Below are 9594 nucleotides of genomic sequence, written 5' to 3' on the forward strand. Positions count from 1 at the left end.
TCTCTCCTAAACTAATTATCAGTGTCCATTTACTGCACTGCTCAGAACTAATGAGAAACATAATTCCACATTACAAAACATGTTTATTTCTAATGGGTTTTTCAAAATCTATAACAGACTTCAGACATTTTCAAGTGAGATATGGTTTGAACATGAAATTTTAAATTTGGAGTAAATTTGCTGTATTCTTTCATATTTTGTTCTTACAAACTTTAGGTCAAAATGACTTTTCACCAAGTTATGTCTTACAGTAAAAGACTAGAATCTCATCATCAGGCCAGATCTATTTGTAAATTCAAGTGTATCTTATAATGATTAATTTATAATAATATTTACGGTAAATAGAAAGGATTAGTATATTAATCCTTAATACATGAGGGTTTTTTTAAAAACTTAACCTTTGACTTCTCATATTCCTGCATTGTTTTAGTTCATTTTATTGCAGTTAATCAGTACAGTTTTATAGCTATGCAAAAGAAAGGTCTAGAATTAAGCTTAAAAAATATTATCTAACAATTATCTGTCTATTGTTGAATATTTGGAAAATAATGTAAAATTGAAGAAGAAAGAATTACCTTAAATAACACCACTTGAGATAATCTGTGTTGCTATTTTCTGGAGTACTAAGATAACAAATTTGATTTAATACTGAAAACTGTAAGGCAACAGTAAATTTTGTTAACCAGAAGAATGGCAAGATTAGAATGAGCTAGTATTTTGAATGCTGCTGTTCTTCCATGCATGTATTTAACTATATATTTTTAATATATTAATCCTTTCTTTGTTCTTCTATAGGATGACTTCTAATGGCAGCAAAGTATTCCTTTGTGTGTACAGCATAATCCGGGGCTGGTGATCTTCACTGAATGTTCTTATAACAAATAGCTACATCCTTGGCACATCTCCATTTGTTTCATACTAGGCAATTTTGTCGATGGCTTTAACATGAAATTGGTAAATTTAGAAAGATATTGATTATTCAAAGATACACTAGTTACTTAAATAGCTGGGTTTAAATTATTCTTACAATAGTAATCTAAAATAGAACAGGAAAGAAAAGATATCTTTATATGTATCAGAATTTCAGTATTTCAAATTTACCTACATCCATCCCAGCAACAAATATCTGAGTACCTGCCTTCAAGGAGACAGAGTAGAGCAAATAACTACAATCCACTGTGGTTAGTGCTATAATAGTAACACAAGGGACTAATGGGAGCTGGGGATTGGAGGTGGGGCACACATGAGATATAATCATGGAAAGCTTCCTAGAAGAAGAGGTGATGCTTCAACGTAGTTGGAGAGCTGAATGGATCTGAGACTTATTGGGGTTATAGGGTAGGGAGAGCAGAGGAAAGCAAGATAGCAAAGCAGCAATGTATGAAATAACAGGAAGCAGTAGGACATGTTGCTGGAACTTTTTAAGCATGGTTTCCTTTGGTAAATGTAAAAAACCTCATATACTCCCTTTTCCCTTGAAAATACCTGCAACCTTTGGGGCCGGCCTGGTGGCATAGTGGTTAAGTTTGGGTGCTCTGCTTTGGTGGCCTGGGGTTTGGGGGCCCACATCCTGGGTGTGGACCTACACACCACTCATCAAGCCATGCTCTGGCAGCAACCCACATACAAAATAGAGGAAGATTGGCACAGATGTTACTCAGCAATAATCTTCCTCAAGCAATAAGAAGAAGATTGGTAAGAGATGTTAGCTGAGGGCCAATCTTTCTCACCAAAACATAAATAATTAAAACAAAAAACCTGCAAGCAAAAAAATTAATTTTCCGTCCATCCTCACAATCAAGAAAACTTGGATATGTCTTTTCTTTCAGTGTTTTTATTTCAAGTTTTTTTCTCTTATTATAAAGTTATAATTTAATTTGCTTTCCAAATTAAACATGCCGCTTGTGTCTTCCCAACTGGCCATCACTACACAGCTCAGTTTAGCTGCAACATGGATACCAGTGGGGGAATTACCCAAAATGGAATATTAGGTATTCTAAGATATAATCTAATTGAATGAAGGCATTCATTGAAGACTTAAGCAGAAGAATGTGATTAGAATTAACATCATAAACACTTTAATTTTACTCTGAAAACTTCAGAAGTTAGGTGTGTTTAGGCTACAATTTTTTGCAGGCTGGTCCTATGAATCTGGTTCTGATTACGTTTATTATTAAATATTTGAATTCCTGCTGTGCATCTGACACCCCTAAAATCTGTCTGCTGTAAGTATGTGGTTGTGGATCTGGTAATGGGAGAAGGGTATTAATGTGCTTTCAGGAATGAGATTGGTCCAGGAGGGACCAGCCTGTAAATCAGGGTAAAAACGTGCCTAGAGGTGCTGCTCCTTGCAAACCATCCTCCCAGCATGCCGTGGGTGCAGCCCCAGACTCCTGGTGCAGTGTTGATATCAGACTCTTAGGGCAATATGTTTCTTCTTAAGAAAGTGTAAATCTGTTATTTTATTGGAAGTGAGTGCAAAAAGAGATTGACAGAGTGACGTCAGCATCATGGTGGAGCGAGTTCTCCCAGGAATCTCCCTTCCATGATACAATGAAGAAGACATTCATACTCCAACAGAGGATATCCACACAACACAAAAGACATCTGAGAGACCCACGCAGCCACATTGGAGGGTGGAGAGGCTGGAACTCTCCTCGGAGGAAGTGGAATGGCATAAGAGAAAAGACTCTCTACAAAAGACTGCAATCCAGGACTGCATGCAGCCTCCAAGAGGGAAGAAAGCAGGGAGGGGACTCCTGTTCGTGGGAACATCAAAGATGCCCAAGGTCCCGTGTGGCCTGGGGGAAGCCCCCTGCTGGGGTGAAAGCTGTCATAGCGGGTGACCTCATCAAGCCAACACCCCAGGAGAGCAGATAAAGCTGAGTGAGTAAGCCCACAAGAGCACACAGAAGAAAGTGCCCTTTCCCCGCATCCGCCCAGCACCAGCTCCAGCTCCAGGCCTGGAATCCTGGCAGATTTCAGAGTGCTCAGAATACGTGTCTCTTGACAACCACCCAGTGGCAGTAGGTGGTAAATGCGACCAAATACCAGGATGCGAAAGAACAAAGCCACACTCTCTAGCAGTATCAAAAATTATTAAATCTGCAGACCAGAGAGAAAATGACAAGTACCCAGAAATCAGTCTTGAAGACACAGAAGTATGTAATCTAAATGACAGAGAATTCAAAATAGCTATCATCAAAAAACTTAATGAGTTAAAAGAGAATGTAGAGAAACAATTCATTGAGTTCCAGAGCTACTTCACAAAAGAGATTGAAACTATAAAGAAGAATCAATCAGAAATATTGGAGATGAAAGACACAATGGATGAGATAAAACAAAATATGGATTCCCTGAATGCTCGAATGGACATCATAGAGGAGCCAATCAGCATAATCGAAGATAGACATATTGAAATGCTCCAGATAGAGGAGGAGAGAGAGCTAAGACTAAAAATAAATGAAGAAAGTCTGATAAATATTCAACTCAATTAGGAAATGCAATATAAGAATTATAGGTATTCCAGAGGGAGAGGAGAATGGAGCAGAAACCTTATTCAAAGAAATAATAGCAGAGAACTTCCCAAACCTAGGGAAGGAGATGGAAATCCATGTGAAAGAGGATACCAACTCTCCTAAATATGTCAATGTAAAAAGACCTACTGCAAGGCATATGGTAGTGAAACTGGCAAAAGTAAATGACAAAGAAAAAATACTAAGGTCAACAAGGCAGAAGAAAGTAACCTACAAAGGAACCCCTATCAGGCTTTCAGTGGATTTATCTGCAGAAATCTTACAGGCTAGGAGAGAGTGGAATGACATATTCAAATCTTTGAAAGACAAAAACTTTCAGCCAAGAATACTCTATCCAGTAAAAATATCCTTCAGATATGATAAATAAAAACTTTCCCAGATAAGCAAGAGCTAAGAGAGTTTGCAGCTACAAGATCCCCCCTACAAGAATTTCTCAAGAAGGCCCTCATACCTGAAAAGAAAAAAAAAAGGGGGGGAGAAAGGGGTTACAAATCACACAGTAAGGAGATAAATAGGTAAACAAAATCAGAAAAGTGTAGCTATACACCAGAACAGGTTAATGAATACTCAAGTATAACATTAAAGATAAAGAAAAGGAAAACACCAAAAACATAGATAATCTTGTCATTTTAACCACAAACTCACAAGATGGAATAAAATGTGAGAAAAACAACTTAGGAGGAGAAGAGGAAAGAGACTGAATCAGCTTAGTCTATGGAAATAAGAGGCAATCAGAAAATGGACTATCTTAACTACGAGATTTTGAATACAAACTCCATGGTAACCACTAAACAAAAAACCAGAACAGAGACACAAAGGATAAATAAGGAGAAAACAAAGAAACACAACATAAAAAACTACATAACTCAATCCGTAGCCCAAACACACAGGACGAGAAACAAAGGAAATGCAGGAGAATCGGAAAACAAGTGATAAAATGGCAGCATTAAGCCCTCATATATCAATAACCACCCTAAATGAAAATGGAGTGAATTCTCCAATAAAAAGACAGAATTGGGGCCAGCCCAGTGGTGTAGTGGTTAAATTCGCATGCTCTGCTTCAGCAGCCTGGGCTTTGCAGATTCAGATCCTGGGCACAGACCTACACACTGCTCATCAAGCCATGCTGTGGTGGTGTCCCACATACAACAATGGAGGAAGATTGGCACAGATGTTAGTGCAGGGACAATCTTCCTCCAGCAAAAAGAGAAAGATTGGCAACAGATGTTAGCTCAGGGCCAATCTTCCTCACCAAAAAAAAAAAAGGTGGGGGGGGACAAAGAGTGGCAAGATGGATTAAAGAACAAGACCCAACAATATGCTGCCTCCAAGAAATACACCTCAGCTCCAACAATAAACACAGGCTCAGAGTGAAGGGATGGAAGACAATACTCCAAGCCAATGGCAAACAAAAGAAAGCAAGTGTCATAATACTTATATCAGACAAAGTAGACTTCAAGATAAGACAGGCAAAGAGAGACAAAGAGGGGAAGTACATAATGATCAAAGGGACACTCCACCAAGAAAACATAACACTTATGCACCCAACACAGGAGCACCAAAGTACATAAAGCAGCTATTAACAAACCTAAAAGAAGACATTAATAATAACACAATAATAGTAGGGGACCTCAACACTCCACTCACATCAATGGGTAGATCATCCACACAGAAAATCAACAAAGAAACAGTGGAAGTAAATGAAAAGCTAGAACAGTTGGTCTTAATAGACGTATATAGAACACTCCATCCAAAAACAGCAGAATACACATTCTTCTCAAGTGCACATGGAACATTCTTAAGGATAGACCATAAGTTGGGAAACAAGGCAAACCTCAAGAAATTTAAGATTGAAATAATAAGCATTTTTTCCAACGACAATGCTATGAAGCTGGAAATTAATTACAAGAAAAAAGCTGAGAAGGAACAAACATGTGGAGACTAAACAACATGCTATTGGACAACCAATGGATCATTGAAGAAATTAAAGGAGAAATCAAAAAATATCTTGAGACAAATAAAAATGAAAACATACCATACCAACTCATATGGGATGCAGCAAAAGTAGTACTAAGAGGGAGATTCATTGCAATGCAGCCTCACCTTAACAAACAAGAAAATCCCAAATAAGCAATCTCGAACTACACCTAACTAAATTAGAAAAAGAACAACAAACAAAGCCCAAAGTCAGCAGAAGGAGAGAAATAATAAAAATCAGAGCAGAAATATATGCTAGTGAAACAAATAAGGCAGTAGAAAGGACCAATGAAACAAACAGCTGGTTCTTTGAGAAGATAAACAAAATTGACAAACCCCTAGCCAGACTTACAAAGAAAAAAAGAGGGAAAGCTCAGATAAACAAAATTAGAAATGAAAGAGGAGAAATAACAATGGATACCACAGAAACACAAAGGATTATAAGAGATTACTATGAATACCTATATGCCAATAAAATGGGCAATCTAGAAGAAATGGATAAATTCTCAGATGCTTACCACCTCCCAAAGCTGAATCAAGGAGAAATAGGTCATTTGAATAGACCAATCACAAGGAAAGAGATTGAAACAGTAATCAAAAGCATCCCCCCCCAAAAAAATCCCAGGACCAGACGGCTTCCCTGGAGAATTCTATCAAACTTTCAGAGAGGATTTAATATCTATCCTTCTCAAGCTATTTCAAAAAATTAAGGAAGATGGAACACTTTCTAACACATTCTATGAGGCCAACATCACTCTGATACGAAAGCCTGACAAGGACAACACAAAAAAGGAAAACTACAGGCTAATATTGCTGATGAAGATAGATGCAAAAATCCTCAACAAAATATTGATAACCTGAATACAGCAAAATCAAAAAGATCATGCATCACGATCAAGTGGGATTTATACCAGGGACACAGGGATGGTTCAACATCTGCAAATCAATCAATGTGATACACCACATTAACAAAATGAGGAAAGCATTTGGCAAGATCCAACAGCCATTTATGATAAAAACGCTTAACAAAATGGGGACAGAAGGAAATTACCTCAACATAATAAAAGCCATATATGAAAAACCCACAGCCAATATCATACTCAATGGGGAAAAACAGAACGCCATCACTCTGAGAAGAGGAATAAGACAAGCATGCCCACTATCACCACTCTTATTCAACATAGTACTGGAGGTTTTGGCCAGAGCAATTAGGCAAGAGAAAGGAATAAAAGGAATCCAAATAGGGGGCAAAGAAGTGAAACTCTCGCCGTTTGCAGACAACATGATCCTATATATAGAAAACACTAGGGGCTGGCTCCGTGGCCCAGTGGTTAAGTTTGCATGCTCCACTTCTGTGGCCCAGGGTTTCGCTGGTCCGAAACCTGGACATGGACATGGCACCACTCATCAAGCCATGCTGAGGTGCATCCCACATGCCACAACTAGAAGGACACACAACCAAAAATACACAACTATGTACTGGGGGGATTAGGGAGAAAAAGTAAAAATGAAATCTTAAAAAAAAAAGAAAAGAAAACACTGAAGAATCCATCAGAAAACTATTAGAAATAATTAGCAATTACAATAAAGTTGCAGAGTACAAAATCAACTTACAAATTCACTTATATTTCTATGCTCTAATAACGAACTTACAGAAAGAGAACTCAAGAATACAATTCCATTTACAATCACAACAAAAAGAATAAAATATCTAGGAATAAATTTAACCAAGGAACTGGAGGACTTATATAATGAAAACTATAAGACATTATTGATAGAAATAGATGATGACATAAAGAAATGGAAAGAGATTCCATGCACATGGATAGGAAGAACAAACATAGTTAAGATCTCTTTACTACCTAAAACAATCTACAGACTCAGTGCAATCCCAATGACATTCTTCACAGAAATAGAACAAAGAATCCTAAAATTCATACGGGGCAACCAAAGACCCTGAATTGCTAAAGCAATCCTGAGAAAAAAGAACAAAGCTGGAGGCATCACAATCCCTGACTTCAAAATCTACTACAAAGCCATAGTGATCAAAACAGCATGGCACTGGTACAAAAACAGACACACAGATCAATGGAACAGAACTGAAAGCCCAGAAATAAAACCACACATCTATGGACAGCTAATCTTCGACAAAGTTGCCAAGAACATACAATGGAGAAAAGAAAGTCTCTTCAATAAATGGTGTTGGTAAATCTGGACAACCACTTGCAAAAGAATGGAAGTAGACCATTATCTCACGCCATACACAAAAATAAATTCAAAGTGGATCAAAGACTTGAAGATAAGTCCTAAAACCATAAAACTCCTGGAGGATAATATAGGTAGTACACTCTTTGACATCAAACTTAAAAGGATCTTTTTGAACACCATGTCCTCTCGGACAAGGGAAACAAAAGAAAAAATAACAAGTGGGACTTCATCAGACTAAGGAGCTTCTGCAAGGCAAATAAACTAAGATCAAAACAAAAAGACAACCCACCAAGTGAGAGAAAATATTTGCAAATCATGTATCCAATAAGGGGTTAAACTCCATAACATATAAGGAACTCACACAACTGAACAAGAAAAAACAAACAGCCCAATCAAAAAATGGGCAGAGGATACAAACAGACATTTTTCCAAAGAAGACATACAGATGGCCAATAAGCACATGAAAAGATGTTCAACATCACTAATCATCAGGGAAATGCAAATCAAAACTACACTAAGATACCACCAGTTAAAATGGCTATAATCACTAAGACTAAAAATAACAAATGTTGGAGAGGGAGTCGAGAAAAGGGAACCCTCATACACTGCTGGTGGGAGTGCAAACTGGTACAGCCACTATGGAAAACAGTATGGAGATTACTCAAAAAACTAAAGATAGAACTACCATATGACCCAGCTATCCCACTACTGAGTATCTACCCAAATAACTTGAAATCAACAAGCCAAAGTAACATATGCACCCCTATGTTCGTTGCAGCACTATTCACAACAGCCAAGACATGGAAGCAATCCAAGTGCCCATCGACTGATGATTGGATAAAGAAGATGTGGTATATATATACAATGGAATGCTACTCAGCCATAAAAGAAGACAAAAATCATCCCACTTTCAAGAACATGGATGGACCTGGAGGGTATTATGCTAAGCGAAATAAGCCAGACTGAGAAAGACAAACACCATATGATCTCACTCATATGTTGAATATAAATAAACACATGGACAAAGAGGACAGTTCAGTAGTTACCAGGGGAAGGGGTGGGGGAAGGGCACAGGGGGTGAAGGGGAGGATGTATATGCTGATGGACAAGATATAACGTACAACTGAAATTTCACAATGATGTAAACTATTATGAACTCGATAAAAAAAAAGAGAGAGATTGACAGTTTTGCTGGTTTTGGTCTAAAGCTAAATTTACATTAATTTTCTTATCAAAGTTTAGGTCAGAGTAGAGACTTGAAATCAGAGTTGGATTACTTCAACGGCAAGAAATATGCTTTTTCTTCCCCAACCTCCTACAGCAGTGGTTGTCAACTTGGGCTGAATTTGCCCACTGGAGGACATTTGGCAATATCTGGAGACATTTTTGGTTGTCACAACTTGGGAGAGAAGGCTACTGACACCTAATGGGTACAGGCCAAGCATGCTACCAAACATCCTACAATACACAGGACCACCCCCAACAACAAACATGTATCCAGCCCCAAACGTCAATAATGCCCAAGTTGAGAAACCCTGTGCAAAAGCAAGAGTCACCATGGACAGCTCCTCTATTAGCCCAGTTTAAAGACAGTCATTTTTTTTACACTAACGTTGAAAGGTGAACAATCCAGATCTCACTTCTAGCTGACTGATTTTAAGATAAACTTTCTCGAGGAGGGGGCAGAGCAAAATGGCGGGGTGAGCTGACCCAGGATTCTCTCCCCTCCAAAATACAACAAAAGATTGGAAGAACTGAATTTCAGAGAACAAAAATAATGCCAGCTCGTTAGAGACCTACAATACCAAGAAGGCAGAGATCATAAACTTTGTTTACCCCTTCGGAGGCGCTGGAACGGTAGGAGAGAACATCG

This window comes from Equus caballus, chromosome 16 (genome assembly GCF_041296265.1).
Source record: "Equus caballus isolate H_3958 breed thoroughbred chromosome 16, TB-T2T, whole genome shotgun sequence".
Lineage (NCBI taxonomy): Eukaryota > Metazoa > Chordata > Mammalia > Perissodactyla > Equidae > Equus > Equus caballus.